Source organism: Notamacropus eugenii, chromosome 2 (genome assembly GCF_028372415.1).
Source record: "Notamacropus eugenii isolate mMacEug1 chromosome 2, mMacEug1.pri_v2, whole genome shotgun sequence".
Lineage (NCBI taxonomy): Eukaryota > Metazoa > Chordata > Mammalia > Diprotodontia > Macropodidae > Notamacropus > Notamacropus eugenii.
This window is the reverse complement of record NC_092873.1, coordinates 370,135,474-370,151,589: the sequence shown is the minus strand read 5'-3', so window position 1 is coordinate 370,151,589 and position 16,116 is coordinate 370,135,474. Positions and strand designations below refer to the sequence as shown.

Genomic DNA, 16,116 nt, shown 5'->3' with positions numbered 1-16,116 from the left:
TCCTGAACTGCCAAATCTTTCATTTTTGGTGTTAACAGAGACAGATTCTAAAGGCTTCCAGCCATCTAGGGGTAAAGCCAGACACATGGTGGGATGTCAGGGACAATATATGGAGTGCCAGTCTGGAGTCCTGTTATATGGGAAACTCAAGGCTATTTAATAATGATGATGATAGCCCACCACCACCACTAACATTACCCCCTGACATTTATGTAGCACTTCAACATTTGCAAAACATTTTATATATTTTATCTCATTTTAGCTTCCCAACAAGTGTGTGAGGTTATTAATAGTGCAGATATTATTGCCCTTGAATTACAGATAAAGGACCTAAGGCATTAGGTCCTAATTACCTAACGAGGTAATCTCGCAGTCAACCAACGTGATTAGTGGAGTTTCCATTTTTAAAGTAGGAAAATCAAGACCCTTAATGCCCTGATATTTGATGTGAGGTCATTCAGTCTGTTTGATTCAGGACCCTTGACTCCCAGTTTTCTTGATTACCTGAGGGGTTTACAGATAGATGCTTTTGGGGGAAAGAGTAGTGCACAGCTGAGGCTAGAACATTAATACATTAATATTGTAATGCAAATCACAAGTTGGGGAAGCTGACTTTAAATGAATGAAAAAAAATTAAGTACCTGCCATATATTAAGCACTGTACTAACTAATGGAGGTTCACATACAAAAGCTAGACTGTCTCTGCCCTCAAGAAAGCTTATCTTCCAATAGGGCAGCACACATAGGGAAAAGATGTCCAAGAAAGAGAGTTTCGGTTTAAGGAGTCACAGGGCAGTAGATTGTCGTATTATTTCCAAAAGCAATCGTAGTGTTAATTTCATTACTCTTCCTAGAGCAAGAGGTAGAAGGCTGGGATTAGGGAGTTTTTGTATGTGGTTGGCAGTGCGGATGGCAGGATGCCTAACGTGGATGGCCGGATAGGATGTAAAAACCTTGGTCTGGGAACTGGCTAGGTTTAGGGAGTTAAATGAGTTTGCTTTCACTTAACCCTCAGGATAGCTCAGCCCCAGGGTGGGCTTTCAAAAAGCAGGTGAATTTCCTTGGTGGAGTGGGGGTGGGGAATGATTTCCAGTCCAATTTGGAAGTTGTTCTTTGTTGCCAGCTGGTCAGCTTTTGGTATCCTTTTTGTCCCAGTAGGGCACTGATAGCAAGAAGATAGAGCTGGTCAAAGGGGGCCAGAATCGGGAACCTAGCTAAGTAGGAGAATTTGGCATATATTGATGTTCTAAATACGGCATTCTTAGGAGGTCTGTGAACTTGGATGTGAAAAAAGTTACATCTTTCTTTCAATATAATTAATTGTCTTTGCAGTTCCATGTGTTTTATTGTATGCATTTAAAAACATGATTCAGAGAAGGGTTTCATAGACTGCCAGAAAGGGTCCTTGACACACAAGAGGGGAAGCACCCCTTCTAGGCAGATAAGGTGTGAAGTCCAGAGAAATAGTCTCATAGGATCTTAGAGGTGGAAGGGTTCTCACAGGACCCTTCACTGAATCACTAATCCTGTTCATGGAATTTTTGACAAGTCGTCATCCAGCTTCCATTAGCTTCAAAGATCTTCAATGATGTGGAACACATGACCTCCAGAGCCAGCTAACTCTGCTTCTTGCAATGATCTAATTGTTAGGAACTTTTTTCTTTATACTGAATTAAAACCTACCTCTCTCTAACTTCTACTCATTGTCCTTAGTTCTACCTTCTGGAACCTTGAAGATAGTCATCACATCACAAGGTCATAGGATGTTAGGAGCACAGAGTTTACAGCTGGAAGAAAGTTTAGAGACTATTCCAATTTACTCATTTTACAGACTCTTACCTAAGTATTATTTTCTACAGGTTGAAAATTCCTGGTTCTTTGGTCCATGGATGGAATCAGTCTATGGTGGTTGTAGTCCTTTGTTCTTCAAGGGACCAAAATGACATCACTGTGCTGGGGCTGAGATACAGTGTGTCTGACTGTGACTGATAAGACCAATTTGAGCTTAAAAGAAATCAATCAGCCAATCAATCAGAAAGTATTTATTAGATTCCTACTGTGGTCTAGGCATTGTACTAGGCACCGTAATAGTTCTGAGTCTCTTCCCCTCCTTGGCTGCCCAGGGTATTAACATCCTTTCAAAAATTATTGCTCAGAACTGAACTAAACCTCAGTGTCTTGTGTAATAGCAAACTGATTTGAGAAATGAATAGATGCTATTAGGGAAATAGTTGTTAATGAGGGCACAATGCCCCACCTAGGTAATGCATGTGCATTTTGGCATCACAGGACTTGAATTCAAACGTGGTGAAAATCAAGTACCAGAGCAGGTCCAAAGCGAAGGTGATTTTGAGCAGAACTTTCAGCCTGCTCTGAAAATGACGGAACATAATTAGCCACCTCCACTGTAGATGGAGCCAGCTGTGGATCTGAGAAAGAGATTCTCAGACTTGTTATAGGAGGCCATGGAATCTCTCCCAGAAATCTTAAAGAACAGAACAGCTTGACCTCCGTCTGGCATGGCTCAGATGAAGACAGGAAGGAGGCTAGGGAGTAGATGGCCTTTTGAATGTCCCTTCAAATCTGAGAGTCTATAAGGTAGCCAAGATCATATTTTATTCAGGATGGACTGAAAGATGGAAGCAGCTGGCATAGTGGCTAGAGGGACAGCTTCAGAGGGGAAGGTTTGGGTTCAAATCCTCTGACACATCTTAGCTGTGTAGATAAGCCACCTATCCTCTTAGTAACTCCAGGTTCTTAGACTTTAAATTATGTATTAATTGCCTATTTGCATTGTTGAAAGGCGTTTCCACACCAAGGAGCTCTCCATGCCAATGACATTACAGGTCAGGGGAGAGAGACAGAGAGATATTGAGAGACAGAGACTGAAAGGTAGAGATATGGACAGACAGAGACAGACAAACAGGGGCCGAGAGAGACAGAGACAGGTGACAGAGAGAGGCTCATGTAAATAGACACATATATTTATACAGGAGGAGAGACCCCAGCGTGTTACGTAGGAGCTGACATCTACCACTTCAGGGCACTTCCTCTGTCAGTGAACCTGACTTTCTCTCCTGGCCACCATGGACTTATTGAGTAATATATTATAAGTGCGTCTCATTCTGATGATGTGTTATGGGTAAATCATTAAGGAGGCAGCTCACTGCAGTGAAATATTGGTATAATAGATCATCAGAGTGAAGTCTTCTACAGATGTACAGTCTTGCTCAAAGGGTGGTATCATTCAGGAAAGAATTAGCCCAGCAGCTTATCTGGTTTAATTACAGGATAAAAGGTATGTGAATGATAGGTCGGGCCTTTGGCACCAGCATTTTGATTCACAATATAAGAATATAATTGGGCTTCCTGAGAGAATTTCTGATTATTTTCAAACAGCCTTCTGCCTTATCATAGTAATACAACTTGTCATGTGGCTACCATTGTACCTTTTATCCAGGCATCTCCAGCCCCTTTCTCCCCTTGAATTATTTTTCTCTTTTCACAATTCTAGGTCCCAGAGTGAATCAAGTGGGATAAACTCCAAGAAGCCTGCCTCTCAGGCCCTCTGAATAATCTCCTGAGTGTAAAAATATTTCCATATATTGAAGGATTCTTGATTCCATTATTGCCCACTCTTTATTTATGGAGATCACAATCATTCTACCCCTCAGTACATGGTCTTTATGAATTATTGTGACCAAAAAACGCATTACCATGTAGCCAATTGGCTGCTGAAGAGACTCTTCAAATTTAGTTGTGTTGGTCCTTGGATGGAAGATATTGACAATCTGTTACTGGACCTGGACTTGAAGCCTTTCCAGTTTAGGCTTTGCTGGCATAGCCTTAGAGAGTCCAGGAGCATCTCTATGCCAAGAGTTGGAGTAGTATATCAGTATATGTTAACCTAGAAAAGATTCTAAAAATAAAATAAAATAAAATAAAATTTAAGCAACAAATCATCTGAATTGGGATTTAATCCAATCCACATAAAACTACTGATTCTACAAATGACATGCCTCATGCTGACAATCCCAGAAGACTCCTCATTGGAAAACTTACTGTCTGCCATTTTGTTTCCAGTCAGAGGTCTGATGAGCAAAGCTAACAAAATGCATCATGTTGCTTATTATTATGGAATCAAATTCAACCAAAATGACTCAGCTCCTTGAAAAATTATGAATAGGTAGACAGTAAAATGCTCCCATGAATTTGAATCATTTCACACAGCCCCTGTTATTAGGCAGGATACAGAAAATATGTGGCTCCTGCCCTCAGAATGTTTATGTGTAACAGGGCCCTAGCCTTATATAACGTTTTTCAGTGTTGGCAGTAGGGTTGTGCCTCACAGGACAGGGTCCTTTTGTTAGGGAGAGGCAGATATTTCCATCTCTTTTCTGTTTAAAAGAAGGAACAGAGGTTCCATGAAAGAGGTGGAATTCAAAGCTTCAGTTACTTTATTGTCCAATTGTAATAGACAAGTTTTCAGGGGATTGGCTCAAAGCTGTTTCAGACCTGGGTATAGGGTCTGAATAGGGTCTAAATCTAGTAGATTTAGAAGTAGAAGAGGCCATTGAATTCAACTCCTTCATTTTATAGATGAAGAAGTGGAGGTATCTATGGTAGGATACGAAACCAGCTTTTCATATCCATTCTGCTGTGTTGCCCTTTGGAGAGAGGTCCTTGGGAAAGAGTTTCCTTGACTGCCTTTGGAAACCAGAGTAAAAAGAGAACTTTAGAATAGAAGAGCCTCCCATCCATTAAGAGGGTCCAGATAGTAGTAAGATGAATTCTTCATTCCCTTTGCTGTTGTTCAGTCATGCCTGACTCTTCATATACTATTTGAAGTTTTTCTTGGCAAAGGTACTGGAGTGGTTTGCCATTTCCTTCTCCAGCTCATTTTACAATGAGGAAACTGAGGCAAACATGGTTAAGTGACTTGCCCAGGGTCACACAACTAGTAAGTGTCTGAGGCCATATTTGTGCTCAGGGAGATGAATCTCCCTCACTCTAGGCCCAGCATTCTATCCACTGTTCCACCTACCTGTCTTTCATTCCTATGGTTGACATATTTACTAAGGATTTCCAGATTTAAAAGCTAGGTTGGATGTCAAGAAATCAGACATGTTCTTTCTATTTGTTCTTGAGCAGTGCATTAGCAACATCATCTCCCATTTAAGTAATATCAGTCCGCTCCAGCAGAATGTAAACATCTTGAGGGCAAATGACTTTTAGTTTGTCAATCATGGAAGACATTTTTAGTTTACTAGAAGCATCCTATCTAATTTTATTTTGTCAGGAGAACAGGTGGAGGATGTAGAGTCATTCTGAGCTTGAGTTTCTGGGAGGGTTATAGAGCACTCAGGAGATGCTTTATTTTGTTGGCTTGAATAAGACTCTCTATTGACTTTTAAAATATTAAGCAGTCTGAGAAAGGAGAAAATGACCATGAGCTAAGGAAAATCATCATAGGCCCTGACCTTGTGCTACTATTGATTTTTGTAGAGTCATGACTTAAAGCAGGGTGGAAAGTGCAAGCTGATGACAGAGTATGACTACCAACCAAATTTTCCTCTCTGTGGAAGTCTCTAAGAGCAGAGAGATCCAGGATTTTCCCCAAACCTTTTGATGCACAGTGGTTGCTGCTACCTGTTGGCTCTAATGGAATAGGCATGGTAGCAGCAAACACCTAAGGTTTTGTGATTGACTGGTTAGATAACCAGTGATTTGTTGGGGACTCTTATTTTAGGGGGATGAATCAGCATAATTTGGGCTTTATTTCATGGATTGGTTGTTGTCCTTCGTCTTCGAAGAGGACCAAAATGACATCACCATGATAAAGTGAAAGTTCAGTGTGTCTGCTGTGGCTGATCAGACCAATACAAGCCAAGAATGCTCTACCACAGGTTGGGCTCAGATAGTGTGAGTATTTGAGGTGGATATGCCAAATTTGCGCATTCTGCCTTTACTTTGTGCTGTCTCAATTCTTCTTTGCTCAAAGAGCACAGCACCCTTTCCCATGTGGGCACGCTATGCTGAGTGGTCCTGTGCCAGTGTCTCCCATGTTGCATAGTCAAATCCAAAGTTCTTGAGATAGACCTTGAGAGTGTCCTTGTATTGCTCCTTCTGGTCACCATGTGATCACCTGCTCCATGTGAGTTCTCCATAAAATAATCTTTTTGGCAAGTGTACATTTTGCATTTGGACAACATGGCCAACCCATCAGAGTTGCACTCTCTGAAGCATAGTTTGAATACTTGGCAGTTCAACTTGAGCAAGGACTTCAGTGTCTGGTACCTTATCATGCCAGGTGATCCTCAGAATCTTCCTAAGACAGTTCAAATGGAAGCTATTCAGTTTCCTGGCATGGCTCTGGTAGACCATCCATGTTTCGCAAGCATATAACAATGAGGTCAGCACAACAGCTCTGTAGACCTTCAGTTTGGTAGTCAGTTTAATACCTCTTCTCTCCCAAACTTTTCTTTGGAGACTCCCAAACACTGAGCTAGCTCTGGCAATGTGTACATAAACCTCATTGTCAATGTGTACATCCCTGGAAAGTACACTACCAAGGTAAGTGAACTTAACCACAGTATTCAAAACTTATCCATTTGTTGTAACTGATGGTTCCATGTATGGATGGTGTGGTGGTGGCTGATGGAGCACCTGTGTTTTCTTGGTGTTAATTATTAGGCCAAAATTAGCACAGGCAGCAGAGAATTGATCCATATTTTGTTGCATCTCAGGCTGCATTGAATGCACAATCCTCTGCAAACAGAAAATCATGCACCAACATTCCTTCCACTTTGGTCTTGGCTTGTAGCCTTTTCAAATTGAAGAACTTACCATCAGTATGGTAGTTGACCTTGATGCCATGTTCATCCTCATCGAATGCATTTGTCAACATGGCTGAAAACATCATGCTAAAAAGCATAGGAGCAAGCATACAGCCCTGTTTCACTCCATTGGTAACTGGGAAGGCACGAGAACATTGTCCATTATCCAGAACCCGGACAAACCTGCCATCATGAAATTGACATACGATATTGATAAACTTCTCTGGGCAACCAAGCTTTGACATAATTTTCCATAAGCCGTCATGACCAATAGTGTCAAAGGCCTTGGTCAGATCCACAAACGTTGTGCACAGTCCTCTGTTCTGCTCCTGGCATTTCTCTTGGAATTGTTGGACAGCAAACACCATATCGACTGTTCCTCGGTCCTCTCTGAAGTCACACTGGCTCTCAGATATATGGCAAGAGGAGGTTATCCCCCAGGAGTTCCAGGATGTCTCCACTGTCCATCTCTATAAAGGTAAAGGGAATAGATGGTCCTACAACAATCACAGGGGGATCTCTCTCTTAGTCATTCCTGGCAAAATTCTTGCTAGAGTCCTCCTTAATAGGCTGATTTCATGGATTAGAATCGAAGCCAAATACCTATGGGCAGCCCACAGGTGCTGTCCAATATCAGTAAATGTTTCTTCAGTTTGTGATTTTCCAATTTTGGTGATCCTCATTTTTTTTTTTTTGCAATATCTGTATATTTTCTGTAATTTTTACTGACTTGCTTCATTCTGTTTCTATTTGCTTCCACATTGGGATTTCAAGGACATTGTGATCATTTACAGGAACAATGGGACAAAGTATTTGAAATTGGGACAGTTCTTGAATGCCTGGGAAGCATCATTGACAAAACTATGGAAGATTTTTTTTAGTGTACTGGAAACTGTCCTACTTATTTTTGTTTTGCAAGGAGGGATACAGAATAGGTGAAAGAGATGGGGCTATTCTGGGTCTGAGTTTCTGGGAGGATTCTAGAGTAGTTTTTTTTTTTTCTGTAGAGAATATTTGGTTATTTGTCATTTCACTTTTTCCCTACTTAATAGTATTTTATTTCTAATTACAATTAAAGATAGTTTTCAACATTCACTTTTATCAGATTTTGAATTCCAGACTTTTTTCTTCCTCCTTCCTCTCCCCCCTCCCCAAGAAGCAAACAATCTGATATAAGCTGTACAGGTACAATCAGATTAAACATATTCCCATGTTAATCATGTTGTGAAAAGAAGAATCAGAACAAAAGGGAAAAAAAGTGAGAAAGGAAAAACAAAAAAGGAGAAAAAAGCATGCTTTAAACTGCATTCAGACTCCATAGTTCTTTTTCTGGGTGTGGATAGCATCTTCCATCATGAGTCTTTTAGAGTTGTCTTAGATCATTGTATTACTGAGAAGAGGTAAGTCTATCAAAGTTGGTCATTGCACAATGTTGCTGTTACTGCGTACAAAGTTCTCCTGGTTCTGCTCATTTCACTTAGCATCAGTTCATGTAAGTCTTTCCAGGTCTTTCTGAAGTCCACCAGCTCACCATTTCTTATGGAACAATAGTTTTCCATTATATTCATATACCACAACTTGTTCAGCCATTCCCCAACTGATGGACATCCCCTCAATTTCTAATTCTTTGCCATCACAAAAGGAGCTGCTATAAATATTTTTGTACATGTGGGTCATTTTCCCTTTTTTAATGATCTCTTTGGGATACAGATCTAGTTGCTGGATCAAAGGGCATGCCCAGTTTTATAGCCCCTTGGGCATAGTTCCAAATTGTTCTCAAGAATGATTGGATCAATGTTATTTCACTTTTAGTAGGTTTGAAGAGCAAGAAGGATTTTTAGGTGATCTTTACAGAGTGTACAGTGTTTGTATTGGCTCCAGTAAAGTAACCATTATCTATGTTAAAGTTGTAGGTCATTTTCTTTCCTAGGAGAGACTTTAAAGTTACTAGAACCACACCTTTCTAGGGAAAATAAAGTATTTCTTTAAAAAAACAATGACAACAACAACAAAAGAAGAACTTCTATGTAAAAATAAAGGAGAAAAAGGACCTGAAGAGGCAAGATGTTGGATGGTGGAAGGATATGCTGAAGAAAAAGGGAAGAAAGACACTGAACTCTTGGAGCTAATAACAGTCATGAGGCTTTTTCTGAAGAGGTGAGTCCTGTCCTCTCTTAGGAAGAAGCAGCTGCTTGTCTTCCCAGGAATGATGAAATGGATTCATGGCAGCTGCCAGAGGAGGAAACATCTAGCAAGGGTCAAAAGAGATGGTGTGTATTGGTTGGTTCTCTCTGTCCAAAGATAACTGAGGCAGTTATTTGTTGACTTGATAAAAAAGAGAAAGGGTGGCTGCCTCCCATAGCCTTTGTCCAAGAAGCGAGAGAGAAATCTTCTATAAACACTCTCAAACCAGACAACTATTACTCACTTCTGGTGATTGAAATGGGTATAAATGATACTGCTAGAACAGAGGTCCTTCATCTGGAGGACCCAGTGGGGTCAAGGGATACATTCAGGAGTTCTGTGACCTAGGATCGGAAAAATCAAATGGAATCTTTGTTTTCACTAACCTCTAACTGAAATTTAGCATTTTCTTTAATCAAGAATGTAGACAACAAAACATTATCCTGATTTCAACAGGTTGCCAGAGAAGTCCATGGCAAGATAAAGGTGATGAAAGATGAAGATCCTCTGTGCTAGAAGGAATCTATTTTTCTTATTTTATTTTTTGATTCATGGAATAAAGCAGGCATTTCCATAACATAATACAGGGGAGGGGAACTTGCATCCTCAAGGCCACATGTGGCCCTCTGCATCCTCAAGTACTACCCTTTGATTGAGTCCAAACTTCGCAGAACAAATCCCCTTAATAAAAGAATTTGTCCTGTAAAACTTGGACTCAGTCAAAGGGCTGTACCTGAGGACCTAGAAGACCATGTGAGGCCTTGAAACTGCAGGTTCCCCACCCCTGACATTGTACAATAAAATGATGATTTTATTACATGAAGCTGAAAACCTACTATGCACGTCTTACTATTCCTTTCAAATATGTAACAAAATTATCATCTAAATTCTTTTCTTTTTTTCCCTTCTCTCCCTTCCCCCCACCCTAGAGATGTCTACCATTAGAAACAAATAGGTATATATGTAAAATTATTCCACACTTCTATTTATCAGTTCTTTCTCTGGATATAGATAAAGAATCTATTTTTTTTTAAATTTTCTTACTGTGAAAATCATCAACAAATGTGAAGATTTCGATATACAAAGAACAGAAATGAAGATTATACGTGAATCTTTAAATTTCTGTTACATAGTTTTAAAAGAAGTTCATTTAACATGATGGTAATAAAATGATCCTGTTGTCTATTTCCCCTTCTGAAGTTTTTTTTGCCAGAAGTGAGTTAGAAGGTGCTGCTAAAAATTTTGAAGACCTTGGGGCCAAACACATTTTCCTCAGCTTCTGATCAAAGGTAGGGGCATCAGAAGAGAAAATTAAATTTGGTAAGTGAATAATTAATTAAGAAGGTGGGGTCTAAGAATGAGATTTGGATTTATGGGTCACATCTTGAAATGTAGGGATGATAGGCTCCTGATTAGGGATGGAGTATGTCTAACAAAGACTGGTAAGAACCATTTTGCTTGGAATCTTGAAAAAATAAGCAAAAAGGATTTAAACTTAAAAAGAGGGTGAGTGCTTGCTTCGGCAGCACATATACTAAAATTGGAATGATACAGAGAAGATTAGCATGGCCCCTGCGCAAGGATGACACACAAATTCGTGAAGCGTTCCATATTATTTTTTTCTGTATTTAAGTTCCATCTTGCCTCCATGAAGGCACTCAGATGCAATCCAGCTCAGACTCTGTCTAGCTGGGATTCTATCTGGCCCGTTTGTGAATGCAAGTGTCACAAATGCTTAGGCTCCTTAAGAGGCAACCCAATTTGGTGAATCTTTAATAAACTTTGTTTCCTTTGGCTTTAAAAAAATAAAAATATAAAAAGAGGGTGAAAACTGCCTGTATATATCCACCAAGCTTATTACTACACATGGTAGGTACAACATAGGAAGCAAAATGTCTCTGGACTTGTCCAGTAAAGAGCTAGTAATAAAATCCCTGGCCTCAGATGTTTATAGACAGATGTACAAATCACGGTTTAAAAAGTTAGATGAATGAGGGATCCTAACTTAAGACTTCATAGGTGTAAGTGAAACCGAGTGAGATGAGCCCATGAATAGAATATGTTTCTATGGAAAGGTATTGCTTATTCCATATTCCTAATAGCAAAAGATTATTATTCCCATTTTACAGAGTGCTAACTTGGAGACAGAAAGACATAATGTCACTCTTTTTACTGTGCCACCTAGCTGCCTAAGTGAAAAGAAGAAATTTGGCATAGATTAGATCTGGCTTGAGCAGAGTTCAGAAAGTAGAGAGGTAGAGGTAGAGATCTTCTCCGCTCATTCAAAGGTAGAGATGATCAGCAAGATCCCATTGGAATAAAATTCTATAGGAGAAAACAACCCAGGAGAGATGGGAAGTGTTTAACCATCAAATACTAGGACAGAAAAGAGAAATCATGATGGGAGAAAAGGATAACATTATCTAAAGAGACCTGTGTGGATGTATAGCAAACAAACCAATCAATTTCAATTTAAAAAGACAAATGAAGAATATGAAAGCAAAGTCAGGTAATGGAGAAGAAACCAAAAGGTAGGAACACTAATGATTAAATACCAGAATGATATGATGCTGATAATGAAAGCGGAGAATAACCAAAATGGTTTTGGAGGTACTTTTAGATATAGTGGAAAAAAGAAGAGAATCATTGAAGGGATAAGTCAGGAACACCTAAGTTCAAATCCAGCCTCAGACACTTACTAGCTGTGTGACCCTGGGCAAATCACTTACTCCTGTTTGCCTCAGTTTCCTCATCTGTAAAATGATCTGGAGAAGAAAATGGCAAACCACTAAAGTATCTTTGCCAAGAAAACCCCAAATAGGGTCACGAAGAGTCAGACATGACTAAAAAAAGCCTGAATAACAACAGCAGACAATACTGAAAGGATAAAACTGCTGTGCAAGGTGAATGGGACAATGATAATGGATAATGAAGAACAGAGCTATTCAACTTTTATGTTCTTTGTTGTTTGTTTGGTTTTTTCCTGACAAGGAGAATGATCTTTTGTCTAGAAGAAGCAGAACCAAAATAGCTAAAGGGGAACCCAAATTCAAAACATCTGTAGTAGCTGCTCTTATTGAGTTCAAGACACCAGGGTCCGATGAACTTCATTCTCTGGAGATGAAAGAACTAGCAGTGATCCTTGAAAGACTATGAAAAATGGGACAGGTACTACAGGATTGGAAGAGGGCAAATGTTGCCTTGATTTTTTTTTAAAAGGACCCAGAATGGAGTCTGCAGAAATGGCCAATGAGCTCAAATTAAATTCCTAGCAAATGTCTAGAATGTATCATTAAAGGGATTGTTAATGAACAATTAGAAAAGAAAGCAGTAAAAAGAGAAAACTGGCATAGCTTTATCAAGAACAGGTCATGCCAGATTAATTTTATTCCCATTTTTTGTCAACATTGCTAAACTGGAAACTCAGGGGAATGCTATAGATATAGTTTATCTAGATTTTAGCAAAGCATTTGATAAAGTCTATCATGCTACTCTTGTAAACAAGATGAAGAGAAGTTGGCTAGATAATAGTATAATTAGATGATTTTGGAATTGGCTGAGCGGCCAGACTCAAAGAGTACTAGCTATTGCTTCAATGTCAATTTGGCATCTCCAGTGGAGTGTCCCAGAGATCTGTGTCATGCCTTGTACTATTGAATATTTTTATCAGTGACTCAGATAAAAGCACAGATGGTACCTGTAACATGTTTGCTGGTGACATAAAGCTAGGAAGGAGAGCTAACATACTGGATGACAGAGTCAGGATTCGAAAATATCTTAACAGGCTAGAGCACTGAGCTGAATCTAAACGTGCCATAACAGTTACCTTGTCTTTACTGATTATTTCAAAGCCTTTTACTCAGTTCTACACTCATATACTGCAAATATATGACAGACCTAAATATAGGAAGAACGCTAGAGTGTTATATACCCACATGAAAATTGTTCTCAAACATGCTACCAACATTGTAACATCAAAAATAATTGATGTAAAAAGTGGTGATTTTTGTAGTTAAATCTCATTATGGTTCCATCTGTCCTTAAATTCATGATCATCTCTCTTAAATAAAACTAAATATGGTTTCCAAGTTCTTGGAATAATAATGGTCACTAATGTAGTTGGAGTTTACTGTAGTTATACTGGAAAGTCCCTACCATATAGGCTAATTTGTTTTTTTCTTAAAAAGACAAGACTCAGTTGATCTAGGATTCTAAGGCTTAAGCCACTGGTATAGTTTCCCAATTGCCTCAAGGTTAAAACCCAGAGCATGAGTTGGCACTCCTTAGTCTTGATAGATGTTCTGATGTTGTTTTAGGCAATACACCCTTCTAACTGGACAGGCCATCATGGAAAATGTGGAAGTAAGGGAAGCTATGTCCAACTGAATTAACTGTGTATCTTTGTAAATACCCCTTTCCATGCTACTGTAAGGTATGTTTTTTTTTGTTTTGTTTTGTTTTTTTGTTTGTTTGTTAAATGCTATCTAGTCTATGAGTGTCATATTTCATTCCTATCTTGAGTCAGCCCTGGCTCAGGACACAAATTAAAAATGGGGTGGTGCTGAAACATCTTTTTAAACATTTGTATATGAATGAAATAAAAATATGTGGCTCTGCTCAAAAAACACATACTCGTTTATTTCATGGAATCTTTCTCCAGTGACAGCAAAATATCATTTAAATTCAACGAGGATATGTCTACCATTTCCTTGCATAATCTTCATTGATCACTAAGTCAGGCCTATTGAAGGATAATCCTTATGTAATATCAAGTGACTATGACCTGGTACTGAGTTGTCATTGTAAAGCCTTCAATTTACACAAACAAATCTACATGACTCAGTTCTTTTCTTGATGCTTCTTTAGAGACATCTTGTTGGCAAATGAGGATGTCACCCATAGAGGGCCTTTTGATGTAACCCACTTAAGATTTCGTACATTTGACAAACCCAGTGGCATAGACCTGCCACCAGCCTTTACTGTTTCCTAGTGAATTGATGTCTACTTGTTCTAAAAGTATTTTTGTGGGTGTTTGATATGTCATGTGCTCTAAGAATGTTTATCAATCCTCTTCTTCCTTTATGATTTGGAAGAGTTGTTCTTTTTCAGCACCCTGAGCTGCCTCAAGGAGATGGACCCTTTGTTTTGCTAATATTTTCTGGGATTTTGTTAGGCTACTTTCCAAATCTGTCACAATCCATTTTATCATCCTGAGAGCATACCTTAGGAATAGTATTGCATAACTGTTAATTGCTTTAAATATGTTCTTCCCACTGATGTTTGATTTTAGGATACCAATAAATTTCATGTTGTATTCAACTAGCCTTCTCCTTGATATCTTAATGCTGAACGTCTTGACTAGAGAAGAAACAAATTTTTTTTAGTTTTATTTATTTATTTTTAGATTACAACATTCATTTCCACAAATTTTTGAGTTCCAATTTTTCTCCCCATCTCTCCCCTCCCCCCACCCCATAACACCTTGCATTCTGATTACCCTTTACCTCAATGTGCCTTTCCTATCTATCACCCCCCACCCTTCCCTTATCCCCATCTTTTCTCTTTTCTTGTAGGGCAAGATAGATTTCTATACTCCATTACCTGTATTTCTTATTTCCCAGTTATATGCAATAACAATTCTCAACATTTGTTTCTAAAGCTTTGAATTCCAACTTCTCTCCCTTCCTCCCTCCCCACCCATCCCCACTGAGAAGACAAGTAATTCAATGCAGGCTATATATGTGTCATTTTGCAAAAGACTTCCATAATAGTCATGTTGTGTAAGACTAACTATATTTCCCTCCATCTTACCCTGTCCCCCATTTATTCTATTCTCTCATTTGACCTTGTCCTTTCCCAAAAGTGTTTGCTTCTAATTACTCCCTTCTCCCATTCACTCTTCCTTCTATCATCCCCCTCACCCCACTTGTCCCATTCTCCCCTACTTTCTTGTAGTGAAAGATAGATTTTTCATACCAAATTGAGTGTGCATGTTATTCCCTCCTTAAGCCACATGTGAAGAGAATAAGCTTCACTTTTCCGCTCTCATCTCCACCCTTTTCTCCTCCATTGAAAAATATTTTCCTTATCTCTTTTATGAGGGATAATTTACCCCATTCCATTTCTCCCTTCCTCCTCCCAATATATTCCTCTCTCACCCCTTAATTTTATTTTTTATAGATATCATCCCTTCTGATTCAACAACCTGTGCTCTCTCTCTGTGTGTGTGTGTGTGTGTGTGTGTGTATGTGTATGGTCCCTCCACCTATCCGAATATTGAGAAAAGTCTCAAGAGTTATAAATACTGTCTTTCTATGTAGGAATGTAAACAGTTCAGCTTTAGAAAGTCCTTTATGATTTCTCTTTCCTGTTTACATTTTCATGTTTCTCTTGATTCTTGTGTTTGAAAGTCAAATTTTCTCTTCAGTTCTGGTCTTTTCATCAAGAATGCTTGAGAGTCTTCTATGTCATTGAATGAACATTTTTTTCCCCCTGAAGTGTTATACTCAGTTTTGCTGGGTAGGTGATTCTTGGTTTTAATCTTAGTTCCTTTGACTTCTGAAATATCCTATTTCAACCCTTTGGTCCCTTAATGTGGAAGCTGCCAGATCTTGTGTTATTCTGATTGTATTTCCACAATACTCAAATTTTTTCTTTCTAGCTGCTTGCAATATTTTCTCCTTGACCTGGGAACTCTGAAATTTGGCCACAATATTCATAGGAGTTTCTCTTCTCAGGTTTCTTTCAGGAGACCATTGGTGGATTTTTTCAATATTTATTTTGCCCACTGGTTCTAGAACATCAGGGCAATTTTCCTTGATAATTTCATCAAAGATAATGTCTAGGGTCTCTTTTGATCATCATTTTCAGGTAGTCCCATAATTTTTAAATTGTCTCTCCTGGATCTATTTTCCAGGTCAGTTGTTTTTCCAATGAGATATTTCATATCATCTTCTATTTTTTCATTCTTTTGGTTTTGTTTTGTAATTTCTTAGTTTATCATAAAGTCATTAGCTTCCCTCAGCTCCGCTCTCATTTTTAAAGAACTATTTTCTTCAGTAAGCTTTTGAACCTCCTTTTCCATTTGGGTAATTCT

General features: G+C 38.8%; 1 non-coding gene across 1 annotated transcript; it reads left to right on the top strand.

Annotated features, from left to right (window-relative positions):
- The first annotated feature begins 10,530 nt into the window (after nucleotides 1–10,530).
- On the top strand, nucleotides 10,531–10,637 carry LOC140530506 (U6 spliceosomal RNA). Its single transcript, XR_011975944.1, has one exon. It is a non-coding gene; the product is annotated as a U6 spliceosomal RNA (small nuclear RNA).
- The last annotated feature ends 5,479 nt before the right edge of the window (nucleotides 10,638–16,116 follow it).